Below are 10,818 nucleotides of genomic sequence, written 5' to 3' on the forward strand. Positions count from 1 at the left end.
AAATCATAAAAAAACGGACAAAACACTAGACCATTATGTGTTGAAAAGGTAACACTAAGCCTCCTAACAGAAAGGTATTCCTTAATTTTTGTGAAATAAAATTAAATTAATGGTATGTAATAACAATATTAAGCATTGCAAAAATGAAACAGGGCTTATATTACCTGAGATTGCAGAGGGTGGAATCCTTGTGAAATAGGTCTTGTTTTGCAATTCAAATGCCTTAGAAACACTTTTTCTTCTTGCCACCTAGTCAGGGGTGAGTTAGTATTTAGAAACATGTTGAAATACAAGTTTTGGTAAATGTAACATACAAACAGTATTTTAGCCTATTGGAGACCTTGTGTTACATGCCAGTATTCATAAAACTATGTGTTTTTATATACTTCAAATATTTACACAGTTTGTTATGGTAGCAGAGCATACTTTGAAAGGAACTGAACTTTGCAAAAACACCTTAAATCATCCTTGCACAAAATTTGGCAGTACAAAGCATAAAATGTAAAGGATTTTTTGTTTTGCAAAATTGCTGTTTAAGAATCAGATACTTCTCTATACAAAAGACTGCTTACGGCCTTCTGCATCATTGTTTTATAGTCAGTCTGCCTTCATCAAACATTCACCTAGGGTTTTGGGATAGGGATTTATTATAGATCTTTCTCATTCAGGCTCTATGCACACCCTGCAGCTTGGCAAACAGATAATTCAATGAAGATTCCCTTGTCTTCTTTAGAATATTAACATTTAAAACAGACTCTACCAGCATCCTGTGGTTGACGGATAGTTAAATGCAGCACAAACAAAGGGAAACTTCACATTGGGTCTGTGAAGAGCACACCCCTCTGTAGAGGCCTGAATACTTACAGCAATGACAATAATTGCACCATCATGCCAAACTTCTTGGCCACTTTCAGGTAAATATGTACACATGTCTGTGCAAGAAACACTTGAGAACTGTTTCCAGTGTGGCTCCCTCTCACAAATGCTCAGCTCTGAAGACATGAAATCACTGACACAGAAATAGAAATATTTCTTTGTGCACACATATCTACCTGTATCTTCATAACTTATGACTATAAACATTTAAATAACCTCCAGACTCCAAATTTTCTAGTCATACAAATTCAACAAATGGCTGTGTATTTTCTCCCAACTTGTTTTTTGGTGATGTACATTCAAGTACACAATTTGTCACAGGTTTAGGTTTTAAACATGCCTAATGCAGGGCCAGATCATGAGTTTTTGCTGAGGTGGCTTCTACAAGTGATGTTACACAGATTTTCATTGCTTAATGACATCCTTTCTGTGCAGATAGTGTAGTTTACACAGTTGCAGACCAGGGCTTTAATTCTTCAAACTGCAAACACACAACTTTCACTGGCTCCACCACAAATATGATATACAAAAGGTTTTTGTACTGGGGCCATGATTAGGCCACCTTGCTCTGAACACAGGATGAAATGGGACTGGAGAATTAGAATCATAGAATGTCCTGAGTTGGAAGGGACTCACAAGACTAACACCTCATTACTTTCTGAGTCCTGTGCTCATGGTGAGCAGCATCTGTCCCCAAAAGAAGCACTGGTAGATCAGTGGAGTGGTTCATGAAGGAGTGCAACATTCAGGGAGAAGATCCTGAAACCTGGTCAAGGAGTAACTTGTGGCCACCATGTGTTGATGTTGGTCCTGAAGAGTAGATTGAGTTTAGAAACACAAAAAGATGCACACAATTGTTCACCCAAAAGCATGCAATCATATTAACAGAGTGTGTAAGAGAACTTTGGATGGGAGCCGTGCAGTATTGACAATATCAGTGTTTTCAAAGCACAGGTTTGAGCACTGTGGATGTTGACAGACTGTTGCAAATGAAACTGTAGAAAACTGCAATTTGCTGGGCTACGTGGTCATGACATGATGTCTAAAAAGCTACATATAACACCACCTTACTCATGTTGTGCTCTCCGCTGTAAAAAACCTGATAAAATCCCAGACAACAACAAAACCCTCCACAAATGAACCATCATGTGCAGTGGTCCCTCTGTGGTGGGATCTCATGGGGGCAAACCCCACATGTGTTAAAGAGGCCTAATTTTTAATTTTGTGTTTGTTTCCTTGTTAGGCTCTAACGGCACTTCTGCCCCCAAGTCTTGATGAGAAGATGGTATGACAGGTTTGGCTTCTGCCCATTCAGCTGGCACCACTGATGCCAAAAGCTGGAGCCTGCTGCAGCAGGATCAGGAGAGGCTCCTCTGGAGCAGGGTCTGACTGTCAGTTTCCCACCCTCCTCCCAGCAACCAGCTCCCTCTCCAAAGACCCTCAATGAAGTGGAGGACAATGCCAGTATTGTTGTTCCTATTAGGGAACTGGTGGGAAGAACAATCGCTGCTTGCCCAAGCATCTCTGCTGGCCAAACCCTGACAATAATTACTTCTAGAGTCTCTGGTTAACTCTGCTCTCCATTTTCAGCACAAAATGCTTTTAAGCCAGAGGCAGGACAAGCTTTCTGTCTCTCCTGGTCTTTTAATAGTTTGCTTGAATATTTTCTGGGCCTCATCTGCAGAAGAGAGGATGCACTTGAACCTGGGATGGGCTCACTCCGGTCGGATGAATATTTGCTGGAAATGCAACTCTTCTGCCTCCAACAAAAAAGGCAATTTTGAAAAAGCACTCCTCTGATTTCTTATTCTTGGATTTCTTTACAACTGTCAGTAATAGAAGATGTTTCTAATTAGCATGAGTATCCCTCAGAAACTTACCCAAGCTAACTTTTTCTAGCTAAGTATGGAGCACAAAACTGCCAGCAAATTGGAAGCATCATGAGAGTGGTGCAAGGAAAATTGGTTTTGTTTTGTAAAACAAGCAAAACAAAACTGTTGCTGAGTCTGTGTCTAGGATGCTGATAATAAATTTAGTCCTCTAGACCATTCAGTCTTTACTCACCTGCTTCCCTTCACAGCCCCACCATGCAAATCACTACTAGTGCTATGCAAAAGACCATCATAAATATGCATAATTGTCGAGATTTATGGTAATTTTTCAGGATTATCCAATGTGACATTTATAGGACAGGAGCATACATCAATTTAAATGAGAGTGACAAATACCTAATCCTTTTTATTTCTATAGTATTTTTAATATTTCCTTGAACTCTCCTGAGAACAGTGTGAGCTGGTAGGTATTTGAACAAAATCTTTTAAAATTCAAATACTTTACTAGCATACTACTTTTTAAAGCTTCATGTTTTTAATGCATATCTGGTACGTATGTGTGCATGCGTGTAAAACTGCATAATCTTAATGCGGATTATTTATGTGCAATGAGCAAAGGTGTTTCTATAGATATTTTACATGTTATTGCTCCCTACAGATAACAATGGAGAGTAAAATATCTCATGTATTAGGCTACTTTCTGAAAATGAGTTTGATCTGTCTAATTACTTCAATAATCTGATTACCCACCTAATAGAAAAATTTACCAATATTTTCTTCTCATTTTATTTCAACCACAATGACAAGGATTTGCTGCTATGGCAAACTGCATTTATGTTCCAGATCTGTTGACTATCATAGAGGTCTGGATGCACATTTTATTAGAGAAATCAACAGAGATGTGGTCTAAAAACTTATTGCTTGTAGTGATTACCAATTATGAGCATTTTTGTTCCTGGTGTTTTGAGTGGCCAGCACACCAGCTGTATCTTCAAATTCATGACATGGTTTCGGTTAAGATTAGTAAAGTTACTTGTAAATGAAGGTGCAATGCACTCTGAGACCTCAAAATATCAGTGGATATTTACCACACAATAGCGTGCAACAGAAATATTGAGAAATCTAGGTTTTTACAAAAAATATTTAAATTGCCTGTTACATTGCAAATAACAAGTGTTACTGGATATTGTTTCATTATTTGCAAAATAAAATCTTTGTTATTTACACTGCCACATGCCTCAGAATATTCACTACTAAAACATGCAACATGATTATTCTATGAAACCTTTCATCTTAAGAGAAATTATTCTATTCTCATATGCCTAAACAGAAAAAATGGTGCAGGCTACATAAAAGAGAGAACACAATTTTAATTGTATATGTTCTTAATAGAACTTATTTACTCTTCATAAATTTCAAGAATACATTTCCTTGTGTCTCTTAAATACATAAATACACCACTGCATTTGTATTTTGAAAAACAGATGTACTTTCTGCTTTATTCATTAATTTTTTTCTAAGCTATTTTGTACGGTATTTTTAATGGACACAAACACAATCCTGTCCTCCTTGCATAAAAATTTAGTGGAAGAAGAGCTCACTGAAAGCCTTGTCTTTCATTATTGTGCAAGGTCTTAGATTTAATTGGGGAAATTAGCCAGAAGATAATAAAAAAATGTGGGAAGCTTTCACTTTGCATTACACAGGGATGCTGTCATACATAAAATCCCTATTAGTGCTTGGTCTTTGCATATTAAGTGCTTTAATTAATTTTGAGTTAAATATTTTTAAATTGAATGTTAAAATTAACCCATCAGCCCAGGTACACAAATCAAGTTTTATTACTTTGGTTTTTACTTGTTCCAAGCTGTTCATTTGTGCCCTTCCCAGTAAAAATCCCCAGTTAAAAGTTCCCCAGTTAAAATCCCTTTTCAAACATTTATCACTTGTACACCATAAGAGCTATCTTTCCTATGTTTACTGTATACTTTTACAAGTGTTGGATGTATTTTTTTTATGTTTTACTTGTACCTTGGTTTCAAGGCAGATTTTAAAAACCCCAGTTGCAACAAACAGCCCAGCCCCCATAGCCATACCCCCGTAAGCTCCATGACTCTTATCTCAACTAATACCACCCCTCTGACAAGGAGGAGCCATTGGTTGACAGAGGTAATCTGTCAAAGGGAAAACACCAATCACCTTAAACCAAAGGGGCGGACTGTAGGCGGACTGTGGGCGGAGCAAAAGCTATAAAAGGGAGCAAAAGAAAGACACGCCCTCTCATTTTCCCCTTCCCCTCCAGCTTGCTAAGTTCAGTGCTGGAGAAACCTACTCCTTTTCAGGGGCCTTTAGAAATATATATTTCTTTTTGACCAGCCTAGCACTGCAAGTTTTTTTCTCTACCTGAGGTTCAGAGCTGCCTAAGCCTGAAGCTCCTGAATCCCTGCGCTCCTGGGGCATACCTCCTGAGCCACTAGAATCCCAAATTTTTATATTTTGTTAATTTTTGTAATTTTTCAATTTTTCTGTTTTAATAAATTGTTTTAATTTCTACAAAGAGTTGTCTCATTCCTCACAGATTCCAAATCAGGCAGTTTACATTTATTTGTGACCGTGTATATACACAGTGTAAATCTGACTGAGACACACTGCAAATATTACTTACAGCTGTGTTACTGCATATGAAAGGAGGGTAAAATGTTGCACCCAAGGAGTCAGGCTCATGGATGTGCTCATGTGTGCCTCCCAGCTGCACAACCCAATATGGTCCCCCAAAACACTGCATTTTCAAAATGGCTAAAATTTATAATATGCCAGCCAATCTGTGAAGATCAAATGCATGTCTTAAACATGTTTTTCAGAAAATGTGGACATGCATTGATGTAAGCATAGGAATTTTTTCTGCTTGAGTAGATACTGAGCTTTTATCAGCCACAGAAGGTTTACCACCATCTGCTCCCTGTTCACAAAGGTTCTGTGCTCAGAGACCTCCACACAGTCACCAGAAATGGTCCTCCAAAAATGCTTAGTGCCTTACAGGCATGGGGCCAAAATAAACATCAGGGCATGGCTTCTGGATAATCTATATCATCACAAACTCATTGAATAAAACATAATAGGAAAACAGTAAGGCTGGGTCTCTGTGTGCTCTCAGGGCATACTTTTTGTTTTAGTGTACTCTAACTCTTGTAGGATCAGCCTGGAGACTGAGCTGGTGTTTGCTCTCTGTTCTCACTGTTCAGACCAAGCTAAGTTTCAGGAGCTGTTCAGCAAAAACTGAAGATTTGGAAGCCACATTTAAGTGGATATGCCTGCTAAAACCCTGATCATGAAAAGCTGCTAAACAGCTCACAGAAGGTATTGGCATCCTGCATCAGAGTTACCAGGAGAGCCTTTCGGACAGCAGCACTGGTCAAAATGGTAATGTGTTCCTTTAAATTAGTGAGAATTCAAAGCATTGTACTACTTCTCAATAAAAATTAAAATCTGGTTTATTTAAAATGTTATTAAAATATTGGGTTGTGGGTTTTTATCAGTACCAGCTATTAAGACTAGAGTGCTAAGCATCACCAAAATATTTTTGATGCTGTCAGGTGACAAAAATGAGCTAGTTCTCTGTTATAAATTCACTACATGCACACTCACATGTAAGAGTTACTTGCATCTTTCATGCTGCTTGGAAAACTCTAATTGATGCATAGAACAGGTAGAAAATTGCATCTCCCTACATAAAGAGAGAAAGGTGTAAAATCTTTGTTAGATATCTTTACAAGATTGTTTTAATTTGCCTGTAAAACCATTATTTATAATTTTATTTATGGTAAGTAAACTTCTGGAATTAAACAGAGACATTTTTCAACTGAAACATGGTAGATCTTGATAGATATTTCTTTTGAATTGCTGAGGAGCAAAACATAATAATTTGGTGGCATGACTCTGTCTGGTAATCACACAAGATAAATTTTTAAGGAATATAACAAAGATACTTATTTGCTGCTGCTGCTGCTGCTAAGCCAGCTTTATTTATCTTAGAAGATTTTTCCATCTATAAGTGGAAAACAAACTTTCCTTCAAGAGATCTGTGAACCAAATTATAAATGTCAAGTCTAAATCCCATATGGAAATCAGTTGGGTTTAATCCTGGATAGTCTTCAGGATGCGAATGAGGATGGGAGGTTTCCCTAGTGCTGCTGTCACATGGGCAGCCAATTTATAGGCATGGGCACACACTGTATGTCCTGCACCTCCCCCTCACCCTCAGTGAGACTTGGTCTCAGCTGCCTGTATTTCACCAAAAACTGCAAACCAAGGAAACATATCAGTAATAGTGTGTGGAGATGCAGCTAAAAAGCAGAAGTGAGAGCACTGCTAAACTCATGTCAGAAGTAGACGCGCTAATGCTGCTAGGCCGCAAACCGTGGCAGGCAGTACGGCCTATAATGAAACAGTCAGCATAAAAGGCATGCTTGGTATGTACCTGTGATAGTTAGTGCTAGCTTCTAGTTTTGCAATGTTATTCAGAAACATAGATATGGTTGTTATAGTGATTGCTGCTTATACCCTGTATCAATAAAATTGGCTTACTGCATCCAAGCAATCTGCCCTGTCTCTTTCATCGCCGACTGCCTTGTGACTGTATCGCGACGACTGGTGCCTCCATGTGAGGACTGGGCTATTCCTACAGGACAGTCAGCAACGCCCTGCAGAACTTCAGTAACTTCGCCAAAGGTTAAGGTGCAGGGGAGTGGGAGCCTTCGGAACTGCAGTTAAGCTGCGGGGAGAAGCGGGAGCCACACCGGCTGGCAACTGATCCTCTGAAAAAGAGGTGAGTCGCTGCAGGGAACTATGGGCCAGGGTCAGGGGATGACCACCCCAGAAAGAGACGTGTTTGAGCTTATGTCAAAGCTGCTTGACAAGCAAGGCAAATCTTTGCCTGCACACAATTTAAAAACTATACTTCAATGGACTGCTTCTAAATTAGAAGGAGTAACTCAGTCCACGATTTTTACAGCAGATTTATGGGATAAAGTAGGAGTGGAACTTTGGAATGCTGTGGCTAACGGTGATGAAAATGCTGCACAAATGATTTCCTCCTGGAAAATAATTTTTGAAGCTTTAAAAGCTCACGAAAAATCTCTTGCTAAAGATAATGGGGATGCCCTTTGCTCCCCCTCCGCAGAAGTGGAACCTCAAACTCTTTACAATCTGAAGAGACTCTGCCTCCTTCACCAAAAGCTTCAGCCTCCCTTGCAACAAAAACAGCAGCGGGTGCTTTTATAGATCCTGAGGAGAAGGGCTCCTCGCAGCCTGTAAAAGCATTTGCCGCTGGCTACGGTCCAGCTGACAGCAGTGAAGATGAAGGAGAGGATCCCTTTGACCCTGGATCTATCGATCCTGAAAAAGAGCCAGATTTGTTTCCCCCCGACCCTCACGATACCTGGGTTCGCTTGAAACAACAGGCATTAAAAGAAGGGGACTTAGACTTTGCAGACAAGATTGTGGCACCGGTCTTGTATACAGAACCGAGAAAACGGAATGCCCATTGGGAAGAGATATCTTTCTCAGAGATCAAAGAGCTTCGGCAGGCAGCCACAGAGCATGGCATCAGTTCACTGTATTTTGTGACTTTGCTAGATTCTGTGCTTGCAGCTCACATTATGACACCATATGATTTAAAAACTCTGGCATGGCTGCTGCTATCTCCCGCTCAAAACGTTTTATGGGAAAAGGAGTGGGAAAAAGGTCTACGAGATCTGCTTCTAACTTATGTGGGTCACGCTAATCAGACCTTGGCGGCCCTCACAATTAGACAGCTTATGGGAATGGGACCATATATCGACCCTAACGTCCAAGCCCAAGAAATTCCTCAGGAAGCTCTTGAAGGGGTCCGAAAGGCGGCTCGCCAAGCTTTCCTGAAGGTCCCTGATGCAAAGACACCTCAGAAATCATTTATGATCGTTGTCCAGGGGCCCCAAGAATCCTATATGCAGTTTATCGACCGACTTAAACAGGCACTCAAACGCCAAATTGATAACGCAGCAGCCCGTGAAATTTTGCTTTTGAAGCTTGCAGTTGAAAATGACAACACAGACTGTAAAAAACTCCTTAAAGTCTCTGCCTAACCAGAATCCGACTCTGGTTGAAATGACTGAGGCATGCAATCATGTTGGCACCCTGGAACACCAATATTCAGCCATGGCTGCAGCCCTTGCAGCCATGAGAGGGCCCCCTGCAACTTCAGGAGTCTGTTTCAGCTGCGGCAAACCCGGTCATTTGAAAAGGGACTGTCCTGCTCCAAAAAGAGATAAACCTGGGGTGATGATGGTTAGCAAAATATGTGCCCGGTGCTGCAGGGGCCCACATTCCCCTAACCAATGTCCCTCTAAGTATGATTCTGAAGGTCGCCTGCCCCAAGGATACCAGGGAAACTGGAACCAGGGCATGGGACGGCGGCGCCACACTCTGACACGGATGCCTCAGCCACCCCTGCAGACGCCTGCTCCGCAGATGCCTGCTCCTCAGATACCAGCCTCGCAGATGTCCAGCACCAGCGTCCCTCAAGTCTTCGCCCAGCAACCGCAGAGAGTGCCAGATTGGACCTACACACCTCAACTACAGTAATGTTAAACAATTCTTCTATTCATTTGCTTCCTACAGGAATTTTTGGACCGCTAGGACCGCAAAAGAGTGCCCTACTCTTAGGAAAGTCCTCTAACAGCCTTCCAGGACTTTCTGTTCTCCCTGTAGTTATGGACTTAAATTTTAAGGATAAACTTAAGATCATAGTTTGGACCTCTAACCCTCCATGTTTTATCCCACAGGGTACCTGTGTTGCTAAATTAATTCCTCTCCCACATGATTCACCATCCATTGTAGAAAAATAGAATACCAAGGTGGGAGAATCTGGTTTTGTAATGACCCCACAAATATTATGGGCACAAACAATTTCTGATAAGCGTCCTACCTGTCAGTGCACCCTGTCATTGCAGGGACAGCGAATAACACTCACCAGTATTTTAGATACTGGAGCTGACGTTACTGTCATTTCTCAAGATAAGTGGCCCTCTAACTGGGCCCTTATGGAGGTGCCTATGGCCCTCACCGGAATAGGAGGGAATAGTCGCAGTTACCAAAGTCGCCATTTGATTCAAGTGACAGGATGAGAGAACCACACAGCCTCTGTAAGGCCATTTGTTCTACCTGTGCCCATAGTGTTATGGGGACGGGATGTACTCTCACAATGGGGTTTCAGAATTCAATCGGATTTTTAATAGGGACCATTGAGGCACACAACACCCTGAAATTAACCTGGAAAACAGAGACACCCATTTGGGTGGATCAATGGTCCCTACCATTGCCTAAACTGCGTGCACTCACTGAATTAGTCCAGGAACAGCTTCAAAAGGGACACATAGTCCCCTCTACCAGTCCTTGGAATTCACCTGTGTTTGTTATTAAAAAAGAATCTGGCAAGTGGTGTTTGCTCCATGACCTCCGCAAAATTAATGCTATTATGGAGGACATGGGAGCCCTTCAGACTGGTCTCCCATCTCCTACCATGATCCCCCGTAATTGGCACTTGACAGTCATTGACTTAAAAGACTGCTTTTTTGACATTCCCTTGCATCCTGATGATGCACCGAAATTTGCCTTTTCTGTCCCGAGCACCAATATGCAGGCACCCTTGCAAAGGTATCACTGGGTTGTCCTGCCCCAAGGCATGAAAAATAGCCCCACTATTTGCCAGTGGTTTGTTGCAAAGATCCTCAGTCCCATTCGCTTAGATATGTCTGAGACTCTTTTGTATCACTATATGGATGACATTTTAATTGCTGCAGAAAAACAAGAAGTCATGGAGAAAGCCTTAGCCCTTGTCAGTAAGGCTGTAACTCAAGCAGGACTTTGTGTTGCTCCTGAAAAAATTCAGCGTCAACCCCCTTGGAAGTACCTGGGCTGGCGAATTAGGACCCAGAGTATTTCTCCTTAGCCTTTACAAATTCAAACTAACATTTCTACTTTGCATGATGCTCAGAAACCTTTGGGGACAATTAATTGGGTTCGTCCCGTTAGGAATCTCAAACGCAGACTTGAGCCCTCTGTTTGATCTGTT

Source organism: Aphelocoma coerulescens, unplaced genomic scaffold (genome assembly GCF_041296385.1).
Source record: "Aphelocoma coerulescens isolate FSJ_1873_10779 unplaced genomic scaffold, UR_Acoe_1.0 HiC_scaffold_223, whole genome shotgun sequence".
Lineage (NCBI taxonomy): Eukaryota > Metazoa > Chordata > Aves > Passeriformes > Corvidae > Aphelocoma > Aphelocoma coerulescens.